Source organism: Dendrobates tinctorius, unplaced genomic scaffold, assembly GCF_039654945.1.
Source record: "Dendrobates tinctorius isolate UK_male_01 unplaced genomic scaffold, ASM3965494v1 ptg000269l, whole genome shotgun sequence".
Taxonomy (NCBI): Eukaryota; Metazoa; Chordata; class Amphibia; order Anura; family Dendrobatidae; genus Dendrobates; species Dendrobates tinctorius.
In genome coordinates, this window is record NW_027361936.1 from 3113017 (window position 1) to 3132655 (window position 19639).

Below are 19639 nucleotides of genomic sequence, written 5' to 3' on the forward strand. Positions count from 1 at the left end.
TTCCAATCGCGACATGGTGTCCAATCTCAATTCCAGCCAAAAACGTTAAATGGCGCTGCTTCCCTTCCGAGCTCTGCCATGCACCCAAATAGTCATTTACACCCACATATGGGGTATCAGCGTACTCAGGTCAAAAATGGAAAATAACTTTTAGGGTCCTGTTTCCCTTGGAAAAATAAAAATTGGAGGTGAAAAGATCATTTTTGTGGAAAAAATATGATTTTTTAATTGTACTGATGTACATTATAAACTTCTGTGAAGCCCTTGGGGGTTCAAAATGCTCACCACATATCTAGATAAGTTCCTTCTGGGGTCTAGTTTCCAAAATGGGGTCACTTGTGGGGGGTTTCCACTGTTTAGGTACATCAGGGGCTCTCCAAATGTGACATGGCGTCCGATCTGAATTCCAGCCAATTTTGCATTGAAAAAGTCAAACGGCGCTCCTTCCCTTCTGAGGTCTGCCATGCGCCGAAACAGTGGTTCCCCCCCAGTAAAATAAAAAAACGGAACCTGAATTTTCTTTTTTGTGAAAAAAAGTTAAATGTTCATTTTTTTTAAATATTCAAAAAATTCCTGTGATGCACCTAAAGGGTTAATAAACTTCTTGAATGTGGTTTTGAGCACCTTAAGGGGTGCAGTTTTTAGAATGGTGTCACTTTTGGGTATTTTCTATCATATAGACCCCTCAAAGTGGCTTCAAATGTGATGTGGTCCGTAAAAATAAAATGGTGTTGCAAAAATGAGAAATCGCTGGTCAATTTTTAACCCTTATAACTTCCTAACAAAAAAAATTTTGGTTCCAAAATTGTGCTGATGTAAAGTAAACATGTGGGAAATGTTACTTATTAAGTTTTTTGTGTGCCGTATCTCTTTGATTTAAGGGCATAAAAATGGAAAGTTGGAAAATTGCGAAATTTTCAAAATTTTTCGCCAAATTTCCGTTTTTTTCACAAATAAACGCAAGTTATTTGAATGAAATTTTGCCACTACCATGAAGTACAATATGTCTCGAGAAAACAAAGTCAGAATCACCGGGATCCATGGAAGCGTTTTAGAGTTATTATCTCATAAAGGGACAGTGGTCAGAATTGTAAAAATTGGCCTGGTCATTAACGTGCAAACCACCCTTGGGGCTTAAGGGGTTAAAACCTTAAAAAACTGCAAAAACATACAAAATACTGAACATATGAACAGCAAAGTGAATTTGCCATGAAAAAGAATAGGAAGAGTTTTTCAAGTGTTTCTGAAGTGATTTTTCTTAATGGTTTCTTTGAAGCTGACCTGCTCCAAAACAATCCTCAAACAACATCTTGCGCACACATACCCTTATCATTACTCCTCTGAATAAGCTGCTAAGCTATTTTATTACCTGATGATAGTTGAACTTTGATGAGGACAAAAATCAGCTTGGAAGGTGGCTCAAGATAAAGGGCTACAAATGCTGCTGTCAGTTGATCTCACTCCCAATTTACTGTTAACTCAAACAGCAATCTGCTGTGTACTATGATACATAGAGGCTGAAAAATACCTGTTACCTAAAAAATACATTTTTTCAAGTAAAAGTAATTTACCCAGATATGTTCATCTCTTTAATCCAGCTTAAGTAACATATAAATACCTAAGAAAAGACCTCTGTATTGATTGGATATCCCTGTTGTATTCTATTACTTTACTTGCATGATCTTGTAAATGGTGATTTAGATATATCTATAGAACCATAATTAAGTCATCATCATTAAGAATAATTGTTGTCCAATCCCATTGTGTTAATCAGGTTGCATATTTTGACACCATAGTGAAGCTTAACCTGAGTCACTTACAGCCTTCATAAGGGCGCAGTCTAATAAATATGTTAAGGAGCAAGAAGAAATAGATGACATCTTGATGGCCTTTTCCAAATGTCATATGAGATACGTGAGTAAACTTTGCGCATCTATGTGTTCTTCCTGGCTGCGTGATTGATGGAACTAAACTAATCTTTTTCTTACATAGATAAGTAGTTTATCTTTTGTGTTATAAAGAGATACAATATGCAAGTAATATCTATCTATCTTGCCACCTGTTCACATTGCCAATAAATGCACCAGGTTTTTGCTTTATATTTTCTGTTGAGTCCTGCCCACTTTTTTTTGCTTATCTATCTTTCTATCAATCAGAGAAAAATCAATGGTTTATTGACCAACATTCCAGGCCAACATTTCATTCCAAGTGTGGAACTTTTTCAAGACAGTTTTGTGAAAAAAAATACACACTTGGAACGAAAGTTGCCATGGCATGATGGGTCAATCAACCACTGAATATTGGACTATGGAGTGCTTCCAAAAAGTGGAACAGGCTGTCACGAGAGATGGTGAGTTCTCCTTCAATGGAAGTCTTCAAAGAGAACAGACATCTGTCTGAGATGATTTACTGAATCATGCATTCAGCAGGGAGTTGGACACGATGACCCTGAAGGCTCCTTCCGACTGTTACATTCTATGATTCTTTTGGATACTTTGAGGTTTGGATTTGCGAGAGATTCTCTTTTGCACCTTATTTTGCATTTTGTTTGTGCTAGTGCTGCACCTATATTTTCTGTCTGTCTATCTATCCATCCATCCATCAATCTTCCATATCTAGACACTTTCTCAAGCATCTTTGTGCTAGAATTCTCCCACCTGTATAAAATGGAAAAAGGAAACATTAGCTTTTAAATGAGGAACACTATGACATACATGAATGGTTTCTTTCATGCAAAGGAAGAAAATGTGATTAATGTAATCTAGAATGAAGGGGAAGTCAAGCCCTTTAAATATTAGATTTCATTACATTAAGTAGATAGGAGGTTTCAGAAAGCAGATACTTCACCTTTGCATTTATTCTAGGTAAATATTTCATGCCCTTGCAATCATCAAAGTATGGAACTGACTTATGTAACCCAAGCACTGTCCAGTCCATGGTAAAGTCTGTTACGAGATCTCTGAACTAGAGGTATGAGCGTCCGCTAAAAGAGGTGACAGCTGTCCACGTGGAATGTGATGTTAAACGCCGTGACCTCTAGTGCTCCTATTACTTTCCTTATCATTTTAACAAAGTGTTCAGCAATTAAATATAGAACTGTTGGCATGCCTAGGATTAAATACATACCGAATATTAAGAATTGAATACTAGTTAAACTTTACAGAATACTGAACATTCCTGTCACCTTGTGAACAGGTGAAATGGAATTCAATATTTCCCAAATTCATAACTTAAAGGAAAGTACTCAGCAGGAGCTCCTGATGAAGATTGTGAAACACGCGTCTAGATGTCATGGGTCACACTAGGTGCTATCATAGCATCAGATAATATCATTTCTTCAAAAAATGCTTATTTTGGATAAGTAATTTTGCATTATTTCTGGCCAGGATCTGTATATATAATATCTTATATAATGATTGTTTATGACGCAGTGTTAGCTGGCACCCAATGTAATCGTGAATATTAAAATATTTGTATTTGACCTTGTTATAGGCTGTTTATTACCTCTTTAATGCTTTTGTACATTTTTTTTCTTAATTGGGGATCTGTCTGTTATTTAGTCTATGAATTGTTTTTGGTTATCAATAAGGGTATATATTCTTAATTATCAATGTTTTCATTTATTGACATTTTTGTGATTGGATTGTTAGTTCACTACATAGCAATAACCCCTAAGATAATGCATTGGCCCTGTGATAAACTCACTTTGTTCCAATACAGTAGATCCCTCTAACAGGCATTACTGATGCTTATTACCAGTAATGGCCAAGACATTGAATCTGGGCAATCGGCGTTACTGAAATTACTATCATCCAGTCAGATGATCTGGATGACTGGCCAATCCCTCTACTTTATCAGAGGACCAATCTAGAGAGGATCTGAAGCCAATAGATCCCCTTACAGTCAGCATCAGATCATTGTTATGTTAGGATCACACAACCGTTTTTATCTCATCCGAGAAAATTGGTCCTATTATGCTTATCACACTCTGATCATACTCTGATCAGAGTTGGATCAGAATTTGATTAGAGTGTGGTTCAATTTTCTCAGAGGTCAAAGGAAAAAAGGAAAAGTTTCTCCACCTCATCTGTAGTGTCAGTCCAAGAAAATTCGACCACATTCAGATGTCATCCTAATGCAGGCTAATTTTTTTCAAGGACCCATAGACCTAAATAATCAAGTGTGATCTGATAATTGGAGGTGAATTGTGCATGCTGCGATTTGTTTTCTTGGACCACACAGTCAAAGAATAAAGGTACTGTCACACTAAGCGATATCGCTAGCAATATCGCTATAACTTGTGACGTTATAGCGATATTACTAGCGATATCGCTGTGTGTGATACTTACCTACAACCCGCTCCCCCGCTGGTTATCGCTGATCGCGCGAGAACGTTCAGGACTGCTTCTCGTCGTCAGCTTCCTGAGGCGCTTCCTGTGGAGAGACGAGCACGAGCGTGGAGCTGGGCGGGAGGATGCAGGATCGCCTAGTGTGACAGGTAAGTAGCGACCCCCGACCCCTGCGATGTAACTGGTGAGATCTGCCTGTGTGGCAGCTCACTAGCGACCACTTAGCGATGTACCAGCGATCCAGATCGCGTCATATCGCTGGTCGGGATCGCTGGTACATCGCTAAGTGTGACAGTACCTTAAGTTGAACAAGTACACAGGCTCGTTGAATAACATTGGTCGGCTTCCTGTCTGATTTTTTTCAAGGACACATAGACTTGAATGGCCAAGTGTGATTGGGTAATCGTTGGCAAATTGTGCATGCTGCAATTTCATTTTACTCAGACCACTCGGTCTGAGAAAACAATAGGACTTGTGCATGGGTCTGAGTGTGATCCGATGTTTTGACAGATTGCACTTGAACCAAAATTATGGTCGTCTGTATGAGCCCTAAGCATGAGTCAAATTTCTCCCTCTGGTAACTGACTCCGATCACTGACTATACTCTGGACTAGCTATGCTGAGCTTTCCCCAGGTGAAATATGCACTCCCATGCTAAATTCAGATCTGAGCTCAGCTGGGACAGCTCCTGGGTTCCAAATCCTTATTTTTGGGGTCACTGGAGGTCCCAGCAATTGGGTCCCTAGTGATCCGTAAGTTATCCCCTATTCTACGATGCTCCATTCTATGATCCTTGGACTACCTACATCCTATCTGACTTTTGGAACTGATTGAACTCTTTAATTCCAACATAGTTCTCCTGAGTACATATACCCTTGTGTCTCTGATTGTGCATGCTCCTCCACTCATCATCTTCTCTGAAGATATAAGGAAGAGTTGAAAGGTGAAAAAAAAGAAGCTACAGGACCATGCTCCCACAGGAAAAGACATGTAAATAATCTGAAGGGGTGCTTGGAAAAGCCAGATTAGTCTCCTCTTTGACTGTAGTCCCAGATGAATCTTCTAACTATGTTCTGGTGTTTCAGATCAAAACATACTTGGCTGCCATCATGCAGCCACGCTTTGATCCTTGCCCATGATGCATGAATTGGGTAGCATAAATCAAGTGACAGGTTCAAGTGACAGAACAGTAAGGAAGATTTTATTTAGTTATTCAAAGGTGAAGTCTATTATATGGATCCATAGGCAATGTAAATGAGCCTTGGTCATTTGACACCATGAGTCCTTTTACGACTATCTCTTCTCTGTGATATTTAAAGGATATGTACAGCTTTTGGAAACACATTTTTGCAATGGCATTTCATTTAAAAAAATATTAGCTTTAACAGCTTTTTTTATGTCCTTACACATTGCTGGCTGCAGAATGAGGTAACTGAGAATCTATTAGGGCATGTTCCCACGGTCAGTAAATGCTGCGGGTTGGGCGCTGTGTACATCTGCAGCATCCAACCCGCAGGGGCCAGATGATACAGCATAGTGGATGGGATTTCAAGAAATCCCATGCCCACTATGCATACACGGCCGCCTCCGGCTTTCCTGCGGAGACAGATATGCGGCCCGTCTTTCCAGACCGCAGCATGTCAATTTAACTTTCGGAGATGCTCAGTCTCCACAAGATAACTATAACCAGTGCAACGTGTTGGACTCCATGAATCCACACGGTTCAGTGATCACATGCGGAATCAGCTGAGTTCAAAAGCTGACAGCGCTTTGGATGCAGCTGAGAGAAGCAAAGCAAGATCTACTAGATAAAGAGTTACAAACTATCTGTACAAACTGGAGTCAAATTTCTGGGGTAAGGTAAGCATAACTTGAAAAGAATGTATCGGGTAGGCATTACCAAGTGCAATCCTGCTTTTCCAAGTTGTGAATTTTTTGTGATAGTTGGAGTTGCAGAAAAATGTTCACAACTTTTCAAAGTGTTTTACACTAGAAATCTAGTAAAAACACTTTGATGAATTGGAGCCTATGGCTCTTGCTATCTGCCATGATTGTTGTCTTGAGAACCATAAAATATTGTGAGCTTGATTGTATATATTTTACAGTGCTTGTGTTCACACTATATGCTATACTTACGCCTTATTTCTTTGCAATTCCTAAAGCAAATGTTGCAGGAACAAGAAGAGGAATGTGGCCGTGCTGTTCCCGAGGAATGAATGTGATGATTCTCGTATGCTATGGCACCACGGAAATGAGAGAAGTTCCACTGATCTATATCAGCATTTTGGTACCACTCAGATTTGCACAAATTTTTTGAAACTTTTCAAAGCAATTTTGATTAATCAGGGCTCATGTCTTTACAATATTCTCTTATTGCACCATTCTTATGTGGGGCAGTAAATCCTTCATCCAATAATACTACAAAGTCATCGTCATTTGTCAATGTCATGTAACTAATATGAAAGTATAATAATTACATTTACTTAAAAAAAGAATGTAAGCATTATAGTATGTAAATTTTACTTAGAAAAGGTGACATACGTACATGACGTATTTCAGAACTGGAATAGAGAGATAGGAAGATTAGTTTTAAGAAGTTTCTTTAACAAGGTTTGTTCAGACTAGAATTGAGGAACCTTGGAGATAATCTTTTTAACTGTCTATAAATATATTTAAGGTCATCGTAAGGACCTCTCCATTACGTTGTGCACCCACTTACTGAACACGAGTCAAGATGACATTGCGAAAAAAAAAGCTTCCAGAATTGGTTGATTTTACATTTAGTTAAAAAAAAGGAGAGCTAAAGGGATTCTGAGCTTCTCAACCATTGGATAACGACAGATGCAGCCAGCGATAATGTATGATAGAACTTTGTATGTATTGGACATACCCCAAAGTCAAAAGTCATTGCTAAGACAAAGTCACAAGCAAATGCTGATTACATTTCCTGCATCGCGAATATATATAGTCTCCATAGGACACTTAGGTTGACATAACACGTTTTCTTTATTTCTGTAAACCAAACATTTTTGAGCTCACATTTACTCTTAATCCAATTTGTACATTACATTTCATCCAGACCTGCTAAAAAACAACAAAATGGCAGCTGATTTTCTAAAGCTGTCAAAAGTTCACTAATTAAAAAGTTATGCACAAGCAGCAATACATATAAAATAATGAAATAATATGTGGTCAACCTTAATCTCTCACATCGTGATGCTGACCTGCTGGTTTACCTTTGCTGCATACAATCAGTGGCCTCAGCTGTATATGTAAATGACTTATAAGGCCAGTTATTAACTGTAGAAGTCACATGGTCTATATTGGACATGATGTTTTCATGATCCCAGTGCTGGTGGACCTGCACGTCTGGGGTTAATGTTATGATCTCAGTGCAGACTCTTACCTGCACACCTGGGGCTTATTATTGTGCCCTCGCCTTGGTTCTGGGAAGGCTTCTTATAGCCTCAGGAAGCTCCTGTACCCATCAGTTATACTTTCGCCCTTGGCAGAGTGTGTTGACCCCTGAGTGTGTTTGTGCTGTGTTCTGGTTGCCTGATACTTTGGTTTTGACTCAGTCTGTTCTCTGGATACTGCTTGTTGGATTCTGCTTGGTACCTTCTATGTCTGTTTGGTTTTGACCTCTGCTTGGCCCTGACTATCTGTTCTGTCTCATCCCTGGCACTTTACTGCTATCTCTGTGTATGACCCCCATTTACCTGACTTTGAGCATTCCTGTAGTTGTGTCCTGCCGATCTCTGGCAGCAGAACGCTAAGCCCCGCCCCTTGCAGTCACATGACCATATGTCCTTCATTGCTTCTAAACTTCAGCGTCCCCAGGTCCTGTTTGTCTGAGCTTCCCAGCCGTACCTGACCCCGGGCCCCTACAGTGCGGATGAGTCCCTGCTCTGCGGAGGCTGCACGCCGGCGCTGACAGGACCCTGACAGATGTCTGCATTAATCAGAAAAGATTTGCAGTCAAGGTAAACAGAAAAACAGCAGGAAGCACCAAGGACATTTTTACTCATTTATATAGTGCCATTAATTCCACAGCGCTTTACAGACATTATTGGCACTGTCCCCAATGAGGCTCACAATCTAAATTCGCTGTCAGTATGTCTTTGGAATGTGGGAGGAAACTGGAGTACCCAGAGGACACCCACGCAAACACAGGGAGAACTACAAACTCCTTGCAGATGTTGTCCTTGGTGGAAATTGAACCCAGGACCCAGCACTGCAAGGCTGCAGTGCTAACCACAGATCCACCGTGCCGCATATAAAGGTATGGCTGGGGTCACACCAGTGTATAAGGCTAAGGCTGGGGTCATACCAGCATATAAGGGTAAGGCTGGGGCTACACCAGCGTAAAAGGGTAAGGCTGGGGTCACATCAGCGTATAAGGGTAAGGCTGGGGTGATACCAGCGTTTAAGGCAGTGTTCCCCAACTCCGGTCCTCAAGAGCCACCAACAGGTCATGTTTGCAGGATTTCCTCAGTATTGCACAGGTGTTTGAATTCTTTCCTGTCCAGGTGATGCAATTATCACCTGTGCAATACTAAGGAAATCCTGAAAACATGACCTGTTGGTGGCTCTTTAGGACCGGAGTTAGGGAACACTGGTTAAAGGGTAAAGCTGTGGTCACTCTAGCGTATAAGGGTAAGGCTGGGGTCATACCAGCGTATAAGGGTAAAACTGGGGTCACACTAGCGTATAAGCGTAAGGCTGGGTTCACACCAGTGTATAAGGGTTAGGCTGGGGTCACACCAGTGTATAAGGGTAAGGCTGGGGTCACACCAGCGTATAAGGGTAAGGCTGGGGTCATACCAGCGTATAAGGGTAAGGCTGGGGTCACACCAGTGTATAAGGGTAAGGTTGGGTTCACACCAGTGTGTAAGGGTTAGGTTGAGGTTACACAAGCGTATAAGGGTAAGGTCGAGTTCACACCAGCGTATATGGGTTAAGCTGGGATTGCACTAGTGTATATTCTCTCATCAGAATATTGGGCCATTTATGCTAATCACACTCTGAGCACTACATCATGGTGCTCTCAGATTGCATAGCAAAAACCTTTAAAAGTAAGTTTTTCAGGAAATGCTGACATTTTTATCCTAAAGCATCTTTTTTTTTTAACATTTTTGGGGTTTGTCATTTCCTGAATGCTTTTTCAACATTTCTGGTCAGCATTCTTTTTAACATTTTTCCAGCATATTTGGGATGTTTTTGGCTTTCCCACCCTTTTTTAATCCATTCACGAATGAGGAAACAGCTAACAGTGTTTCAGGCAAAACACTGGCAAAATGCATGAAAAGATGCATGAGTATCTTGTATTGTAAAGAATAGACTGTCTTTAGAGAAAAAGTTCCTTAAGGGAATGTGCACATGGAGTTTTTTGAGTAGTTTTTGAAGAAAATATCAAACTCCTCAAAAACTTTGAGTTTACACTCAGTTTCTTCTCCAACAACTCAACAAAAAGACCTGTTGTGCACATAGCCTAATAATATGTGCACGTAGATTTTTTTCTGAATTTTTGGAGCAGCAACTATGCAGAACCTGTAAGTTTTCAAAAGTTTTGTTATTTTTAGTAGGAAGTGAAGCGTTTCTGTGCAGTTTCTCCTCCAAAACCACCTAAAAAACTTTGTATGTACTTACCAATAGTCTATGTGCATGTGGAGTGTTTCCAGGTGTTTTTGGTGCAGAAAGTGGCTATGTGCACAGGGAGTCTTTTTGTTGAGTTGTAGAGCAGAAACTCACAGTTTTAGAAATATTTTGAGATTTGGACAAGTATTTGAAGAGTTTATGTTCAGTCACTTCTTCAAAAACTTTTTGAAAACCCCATGTTCACATACCCATAGCAAAAAACAGAATACAAATTCTTCAAACTATCCTCAAAGTCTCAAAATTATTCAAAAACTTGGAATTTCTGATTTTCTGCTCTGAAAGCTCAGCAAAAAGACTTGCACTTGCACACATAGGCCAAGGGTGTTTTCCAACTGACAAGTTTTTGCTGAGTTTTTGAAGCAGAAACTCATGGAAAGTCTCCAAATATTCATCAAAATTCATCAAAAACTATGTGCACTCAGAGTCTTTCTGCTGAGTTTTCTAAACAGAAATCCTCATGTTTTTGAAGAGTTTTGAGATTTGTACTAGGATTTGGAGAGTTACCACTCTGTTTCTGCAGTAAAACACCTTGAAAACTCTGTGTGCATGTATGGGAGTGGGTCCAGGAAAAATAACCAACCTTGTTTCTGGGTCGGAACTAGGAAGGCTGTCAGCCATGTTCCCGGGGGTTATGATTGCAGGCCAGGACTGACCTTTGATCAGGCAAAAAAAGGGGGGGTTGACTATAAAATGACCGGTGCAGGAAAACAAGGGGCACTGGGTGGGAATAGAGACAAGACATAGGAGGGAGGAGCCGAGCGGACCTCTCCCCTCAGATGTGAGTCAGCACTTCCGAGAGAGATGGGAGAGCACCCGATCTGACCAAGCGGAGGGCCCCGACTGCGTGCCCAGAGCAGAAGCCTCTCCCCGAGCCGCTGCAGAATGCGGGCCACGGTGCACCCCCCATGCATAAGACGGCTCTTCTCTGCGGGCAGTCCGCCCGCCATCCTCGACCCTGAGATCGGGACCTGCGGCCGCCTCCGCTCTGCTCCACACCGCGGCAGCGGCCTCCACATTGGAACCCACGGCCGCCTCCGCTCTGCTTCACACTGCGGCTGCAGCCTCCACAGCGGGACCCATGGCTGCCTCTGCTCCACACCATGGCTGTGGCCTCCTCACCGGGACCCGCAGTCCCCTCCCCTTCGCTCCCAATTGCGGAAGGCCAGGTGTCAGGAGAACTATGCTGGGCTCGTGTACACCCCGCGGTACCAATGCGCAAGGACTTCCTGACCCTACAGCAGCACTTCCTCGGCTGGACATGTCGACTGAGGCGCCACCAGGACATTCCTCATCCACCAACTCTGCAGGACGTCAAAGACTGATAAGTGACTCTCCGTTGTTTGCTCCCCCATTCTAGCCCCCAAGGGTCCTTAGTTGCCCAGACCGTGGCCGCATAACGGTCACCTCTTGCCCCGTATTGTTTATTCTGTGTGAGATTGTGTATTTGTGTTTTACTTCCCTGCATGGAAAATTCGTCAGCTTTAGCCTATATCTATATATAAAACTTGAGTTTAACCCTTGCTCTGCCTCCTGCTTGTCACTGCATCCTGCGTACCTGCTAGTCACGACATGCACATATCCAGTTTCAGTTCTAAAAATTCTGCAAAAAACCTAAGTGTGCAAACACCCAAAAGCTTTGTGCACATAAAGTCTTTTTTCTGGCATTTCAGAGCAGAATCTGGCTATGTGCACACAGAGCATCTTTGAAGTTGAAACTCAGCAACAACTCTTTAAATCCACCTGCAAATCTCAAGACTCCTCACAAACTTGGAGTTTCTGCTCTGAAAACTTTGTAAAAAGATGTTGTGTGCCAGCTTCTGCTCCAAAAACTCTACTAAAAATTCTGTGTGTACATAGACAAAGAATGATCCGCTTGGTAAACCTGAATCTGCATACATTATAAAATAAATCTTTCATAGAAGATGAGACTAGTTTTTACTTGGAAATTGAGAGTGAAGCAGCTACTGATTTTCTGCAGGGCTTGTGTGACATAATGTCACACAAGCCCTGGGAGAGCAAGCACCAACATTGATGGAATGGTACTCACACTGGGGGTGAGAATAGCTGTTACATTAAGTGGGGGAAATATACTGATTGAGAAAGGGTGGTCCAAGTAATGGACAACCCTTTTAATGAGTCTTTCATCTTCCAGAAAAACTTTTCAAATACAAACATATGATAGGTGGTGCTCAAATTTTATGAGACAGGATGACAGGATCAATATGCAACAAAACATGCCCAATCTTCCTCTGTACGCTCTCGTGAAGGTCATCATTGTCATCTTCAAAACAGCAGAAATATTCTAGTGACAGCACTTTTGTTCACTCTATTTCTTGCTAGAAAAGTGTTGTCCAGGACTTTGATAGTGCTAGCCTACCGGATAGGTCATCATTATCAATTTTGTTGGAATTGGACAACTATAGCAAACTAGCAAACCAACTGATCGGCTGTTAGCAAGTGACATGGGGACCGGAAGTAAACAGTGTAGATAGCCGAAGTCTACAGATCTGAACACTGTGTAGTGGCCGTTCTCTGGTACTGCAGCTCAGTTCCAATGAAACTAAATGGGTGAAAAGCCAAATTTTATTTGACATAAATAAAATGAGAAATAATCCTATTTAAATTATACACTACTTTAGCTTTAAATAGGGCCAACAACAGTATTTCTAACATATATAATACACTATTCATGATCATTTTTGGTATGCTTATAATGAATATTTTATTTTATAAATTCCATTTAATTTTCAATTTTTGCATGCCATATTTTCTTATTTCTAATTTTTACTACATCTATTGCAGCTTATCGGCTTCCTTCAGGCTATAAAATGGTTAAAACATTTCACAAAGAGATGGATTTAAAATAAAAAAGAATAATACTATAAAGTAGAACTATATTCTTGGAAAAATGCAGCGAGAAATGCAGTTATAGTTCACTAAATGTCAATGTCAAATCTAATTAGAAAACCTAGTCTAAGGAAAGAGAAGGAGGTCTTTCAGGACAAGGAAGAGGAGACAAGGTGTGATGTCTCTGTGACATTGTATCTCTAGATTAGCTTCACCATCACTCGCTCTTCATACTTTACCTTTGAGCTTATTACTGTTATGCTTGTAACATAAGAAGGTTGATGAAAACAGATTAGCTTGTGGGTCTAATGGATTGAAAGCCTTAATTTTTCATGTATTATTATAAGAAGACATGTTTTCCTAAAGAGTAAAGTATATGTAAAGCATTTATATTTACAATAAAATATTACTTTGCTATAACGTCTTAGATTAATGTCTACTTTATCAATCCTTCTAACATGAATTAATATTTAGCCAGTGTCAGGGACGTCGTTGGGCCTGGTCCCCATATCAGAAATGCACTGCCCCAACTCTCCTGAATCTCAGTTTACCTCTTTTTTTAATTATTTCTTGAAAAAAATGTATTTGTGAAAAAAAACACACATGAAAGCTGTGCCCAACACAACCCTGCATATCTGTGATTAGCCGTGCAGGTCCTCCTCACGGCTTCCTGCTCCTCCGCTTCTGCACAGGAGAGGTTTCCCTGTCTGTACAGAGTGATTGCACAGTGAAAAAGGCAGAAAGGCGAGAGGTGGGTGGGATCAGATATATAGGGGGAGACAGTGCTGAGACAGGAAATTGAAGAAACTACTGAGTAGAGAGGAGAGAGGGGAGAAACCAGAGAGGAGAGGGGAGATGGGATAAACTGCTGAAGAGAGGGGAGATGGGAGAACCTAGTGCGGAGAGGAGAGAGGGGAGAAACTACTGAGGAGAGGGGAGAAACCAGAGAGGAGAGGGGAGATGGGATAAACTGCTGAAGAGAGGGAAGATGGGAGAAACTAGTGAGGAGAGGGGAGAAACTACTGCGTAGAGAGGAGATGGGAGAAACTACCGAGGAGAAGGGAGATAACAGAAACTACTGAGCAGAGGGAAGATGGGAGAAACTACTGAGGAGAGGGGAGATTGGAGAAACCACTGAGCAGAATGGAGGTGGGAGAAACTACTGAGCAGAGTGGAGATAGGAGGAACCACTGAGCAGAGTGGAGATGGGAGAAACCACTGAGCAGAGGGGACATGGGAGAAACTACTGCGGAGATGGGGGAAACTACTGAGGAGAGGGGAGATGGGAGAAACTACTGAGGAGAGGGGAGATGAGAGAAACTACTAAGGAGAGGGGAGATGGGAGAGACTACTGAGGAGAGAGGAGATGGGAGAAACTACTAAGGAGAGGGGAGATGGGAGAAACTACTGAGGAGAGGGGAGATGGGAGAAACCGCTGAGGGGGGGAAACAGTACAGGAGGGAAAGGGAAGAAACATTCCAGCACTTTCCCCTATGTGGCTGCTAGTCACACACAAGTGCTCCCTCGCTCCTGTAATGTTCCCATTAGCTCAGCAGTCGGGACAGAGTAGGTATCCAGGGCTGACAGGAGCGCTAGTCAGACTGCTGATTCATAAGTACACGAACCTCCCCATTTTCTCTCCTCTACGATGAAGAAAAGAGTGAGTATAAGTGTGTATACAGTACAGTATGTCACCTGTGTATAATATGTATATGTGCAAGTTATGTGTGTGTAATGTGTGTATTTTGTGTGTGCTCATGCAGATGTCATGTATGTCTTCTTTTGCGTCACGAGACGACGAGTCAGACTCGCCACATCATGCTGCACTCTCTGTGAGCTGAAAGTCACTTTTAAACTGCAAGTCTATGAAGCCTCATTCTGACGCTCCATAGACTTGCATTCTAAAAGCTACTTCTGGATCACATAAGGTAGCATGGTCCAGAGAGTCTGAAGAGTGGTAACATCACTGAGAAGAGGAGACCGACGTTGGATATCGGAGAAGACGGCAATAGGTATATATTACTACAGTGAGTACACTAAATGCACGTTTAAGGGAAAATTGTTAATGGGAGGCTTCTTTAAAGGAGTGGTCAGAAGGCAAAGTCATTTTCTTCTTAAATCGCTATCTACAGTATTTAGTGCCATAATCTACACAATTTTCTATTATACTTGCATTTATAATTCCTTATCCTTCCTACACTGTCTTTCAGCTTTTCTTTTTTTTTCACTTCCTGTCTGATGCTTCATTTTAGATTCCCAGTGCATGGGATGCATAGTTTTGACATATAGCACTTGTAAACATGTTATTTTATGGGGCTGTGTACATGTACAATTTTTTTCCTTGCTCCGAGCATGCACAATTTACTTGCAAGAATAGGATGGTACTTGCACATTGATGACTATTGGTCAATCAAAAAAAGTGGACTGCCAATTTTAACAGACTGAAAGAAAGGAGAGAGGTTTTTTTTTCTCTCTATTTCTGAGAAAATTGGATCCTACACTGACTAAACCCCCACGCAAACATGGGGAGAACATACAAACTCCTTGCAGATGTTGTCCTTGGTGGGATTTGAACCCAGAAAATTGGATCCTACACTGACTAAACTCTGATCAAATGCTCACCAAAGTCTGATTAGGATAATCGGACAGATTTTCTCAGATGGAGAGAAAATGGGCACCTGGCCTGCCCATTAGGCCGGGGTTACACTTGTGAGTAATTCAGCTGCATAGAAATACATGCAGCCGCACACTCCGGTCCCGAGTGCCGGCAGCAGTGCGGGTATTGAGGCAAGAGACTTGCGCGGGTTTCTCGCATTGCAGTTGCAAGTGTGACCCCGACCTAATAGCAATAATTGTAGAAAAGTAAATTGATGGGCTTTGTCCACTCTTAATTTTTCTAGACATGGTAACAGCAAAGTAAACTCAATTATTAAATGCTGCTCTATAGATGATGCTCTGGTTACTTGTTAATCTCCAATCTTCTTCATCAGATACGGATGGGCAATTGACCACTGCAGCCAATCACTGATGACAGCTGCAGCCAATCACTGATGACATCGATTACCCAATACATCACTGTAGGGGCCAGTGAGTTGCTGCAGGGGTCACATGTCCAATCAACCACAGACTAGCTCGGTATTTCCCATTCTAGCTGCATGAACATGTGACTTATTCTTCGCAATTAAGAAAAAGGTGTGAGGATTTTTTAAGCGAACATGTACTAATAAATTTAGCATTGTTTATAGGGATTTTGCTTGCTGTATGGAAAAAAACTCCAAAATCGGGAAGCCCTCAACATAAAAAAGATGAATTTGAAAGGAACACTTCATAGAAGGAAGTTTGTGCTAGATATTGAGATGATTGTTGCGGTCATTACTGTAAGGACATCAATATTATACGGATAGCATTGGATTACCTAGGACGTTTTCACACATAGAGTTTTTGTTGCTTTTATTCCATGGTGTTGAAAAAACACAGTAGCAGCAAAATAAATGAGATCTCTAAAATCTCATACAGGATGTGATGGGCTTTACCTTGCATCTTTTGAGCTGAGGTGCGTTTTTTTAAAACCCCAGCATATCAATTCTTTGAGCAATTTTACTGTTTTGTTTACCCTTTCAACTGAACACATTTTTAAAAAAGCATTAAAGAATGTATAAAAATAATACATGAAAAATGTATAAAATGTGCCTAATATATGCAACGCTTTTCCTGCCGACACTGTGTTTTCATTTAGGAAAAAACTTCAAAAAAGCACTGTGAGGCCATACCCTTCAATCTTCAATGCCCATGTGCTCATCCGATTCTGCAGGTGGAAAAGCATGGTAAAGCACACAGTTCAGACTACCGTGCAATAATGTCACTGTTATGTTCTTTCAGGCTAGGTTCCCATGATGAACTTTCCGTGCATATTTCATGTTACAGAATTTCTGCACCTATTATTTAAATTAGGCTACTTGCATTTTGTCATTGCGTTTGTGTACATTTTTGAACATTTTTATTGCGTATTTGATGCATGTTTTGTCTCTTTTTTGTGTATCATGCTTTATCTAAAGCTGCTTTGTTTTTTAAACTTCCTGATATTTGGCTTTGATAAAACGTTATTGACATACTTAGTTGAGAATTACGTGAATTTTTTATGCATTTCCACAGTGAAAACTCAATAAAAACGCATGTACATTTTTTTACATGTGGATTTTCACATCTAATGCAAGTCTATGGGGAAAATCCGCACCAAAAACTCAGCGTACCCTCAAGAGAGATTGACATGATTTGAAATATGCACCGTGGGCAGGAGATTTCTATAAATCCCAACCACTCTGCTGGAACTATAAGGCACTGCATTTTGACACAGCAAAACTTTGTACCATCAAAAAGGCACCAAAAGCTCACGGTGGGAACGTGGCCTCGATCTTCAAGAGCACACTGCCGCCAGGAAGCAGGAACATGAAAGGATGGGGTGCCGTATGCTACTGAACATCTGCCAGCCTCCAAGATGCAGGCTCAGTTAAACTCTATTGCAGTGCAGCCAGCACAGCAATAGTTAAAAGACACCAGCCAATTGGAGGCTGGCAGCTGACACCAGCGCGCACGTTGCCGACATATGACATCATTTTCATTTGCCGGCGAGTATGCGCTTGAAAAGCCTGGGGTGGAAAGTTGGCTCTGGAGCATGGCCAGGTAAGGAGAAAGTGTTATTTTTTTATTTTTATTGAAAGCGGCATGCCCGGAGCAGAATGGAGACATGGGGGGCAGAATGGAGACACGGAGGCAGGATGGAAGACACGCCGGCAGGATGGAGACAAGGGGGCAGAATGGGGACATGGGGGCAGGATGGAGACAGATGAGGCAGAAATATTGGGCATAGAATCATAGAATCATAGAATCATAGAATCGTAGAGTTGGAAGGGACCTCCTGGGCCATCTGGTCCAACCCCCTTCTAAAAGCAGGATTCGCTAAATCATCCCAATCAGATGTCTGTCCAGCCTCTGTTTGAAGACTACCATTGAAGGAGAACTCACCACTTCTCGTGGCAGCCTGTTCCACTCATTGATCACTCTAACTGTCAAAAAGTTTTTTCTAATATCTAATCTGTGTCTCCTCCCATTCAGTTTCATCCCATTGCTCCTAGTCTTTCCTTGTGCAAATGAGAATAAAGTTGAGCCTTCTACAATGTGACAGCCCTTTAGATATTTGTAGACAGCTATTAAGTCTCCTCTCAGTCTTCTCTTTTGCAGACTAAACATTCCCAAATCCTGCAACCTTTCCTCATAAGACAGGGTTTGCAGACCGGTCACCATTCTGGTCGCTCTTTTCTGAACTTGCTCCAGTTTGATGATGTCTTTTTTAAAATGTGGTGCCCAAAACTGGACACAATATTCCAGATGAGGTCTGACCAAAGAGGAGTAGAGGGAAATAATGACTTCACGTGATCTAGACTGTATGCTTCTGTTAATACATCCTAGAATTGCATTTGCCTTTTTTGCTGCTGCATCACACTGTTGACTCATATTCAGTCTGTGATCTATTAGTATACCGAAGTCTTTTTCACATGTGCTGTCACTTAGCTCTATTCCTCCCATTCTATATATGCTTTTTTCATTTTTATTGCCCAGATGTAGTACTTTGCATTTCTCCCTATTAAAAACCATTCTGTTAGTTGCTGCCCACTTCTCCAGTTTATTTAAATCTTTTTGAATCCTCTCTCTCTCTTCTCTATTATTAGCTATCCCTCCTAGCTTTGTGTCATCAGCAAATTTAATCAGTTTACCCTCAATTCCTTCATCTAAATCGTTGATAAAGATGTTGAACAATACAGGGCCCAGGACAGAGCCCTGTGGTACCCCACTTGAGACATTCTTCCAACTGGATGTGCAGCCATTTACGGCCACCCTTTGGGTCCGATCACTAAGCCAGTTATGAATCCACCTAACAGTTGCCTTGTCCATTCCATACTTAGTCATTTTTTCAATAAGGATTGTATGAGAGACTTTGTCAAATGCTTTGCTGAAGTCAAGATATACTATATCTACAGCATTTCCTTGATCCACCCAATCAGTGATACCGTCATAGAAGGAAATTAAGTTAGTCTGACATGACTTATTAGTTACAAACCCATGCTGACTCTGTTTAATCACTTCATTCTTATCCAGGTATTGACATACATGTTGTTTAATAATTTGTTAAAAGATCTTTCCTGGTATAGAAGTCAGACTCACCGGCCTATAGTTGCCTGGGTCCACCTTCTTCCCCTTTTTGAAGATAGGAACAACATTTGCTCTTCTCCAGTCTTCTGGCACTTCTCCTGTTCTCCAAGAATTTTCAAAGATTATGGAGAGGGGTTCAAAAATTTCTTCTGCTATCTCCTTAAGTACTCTGGGGTGTAATTCATCTGGTCCTGGAGACTTGAATTCATTTAGGTTAGCTAAGTGTTTCCTCACTATCTTTCTGTTTATAGATATCCTGGATTCTTCTATTCCCTTAATAGGACAGTGAATAACAGTTGATGTTACATTTCCTTTCTGAGAGAAAACAGATGCAAAATAGGAATTTAAAAGTTCAGCCTTCTCAACATCCTGTCTTACCATTTCATCATTTTCATCCTGTAAAAATCCTATAGCATCTTTGACTTTTCTTTTACTTTTGACATATCCCCAAAATCCTTTATTATTGCATTTGACATCTCTTGCAAGCCTCAATTCATTTTCAGCTTTAGATAATCTGATTTGTGCCCTGCAGGTTCTGCAGACAGCATTATATTCTTCTTTAGATATGCCTCCCTCTT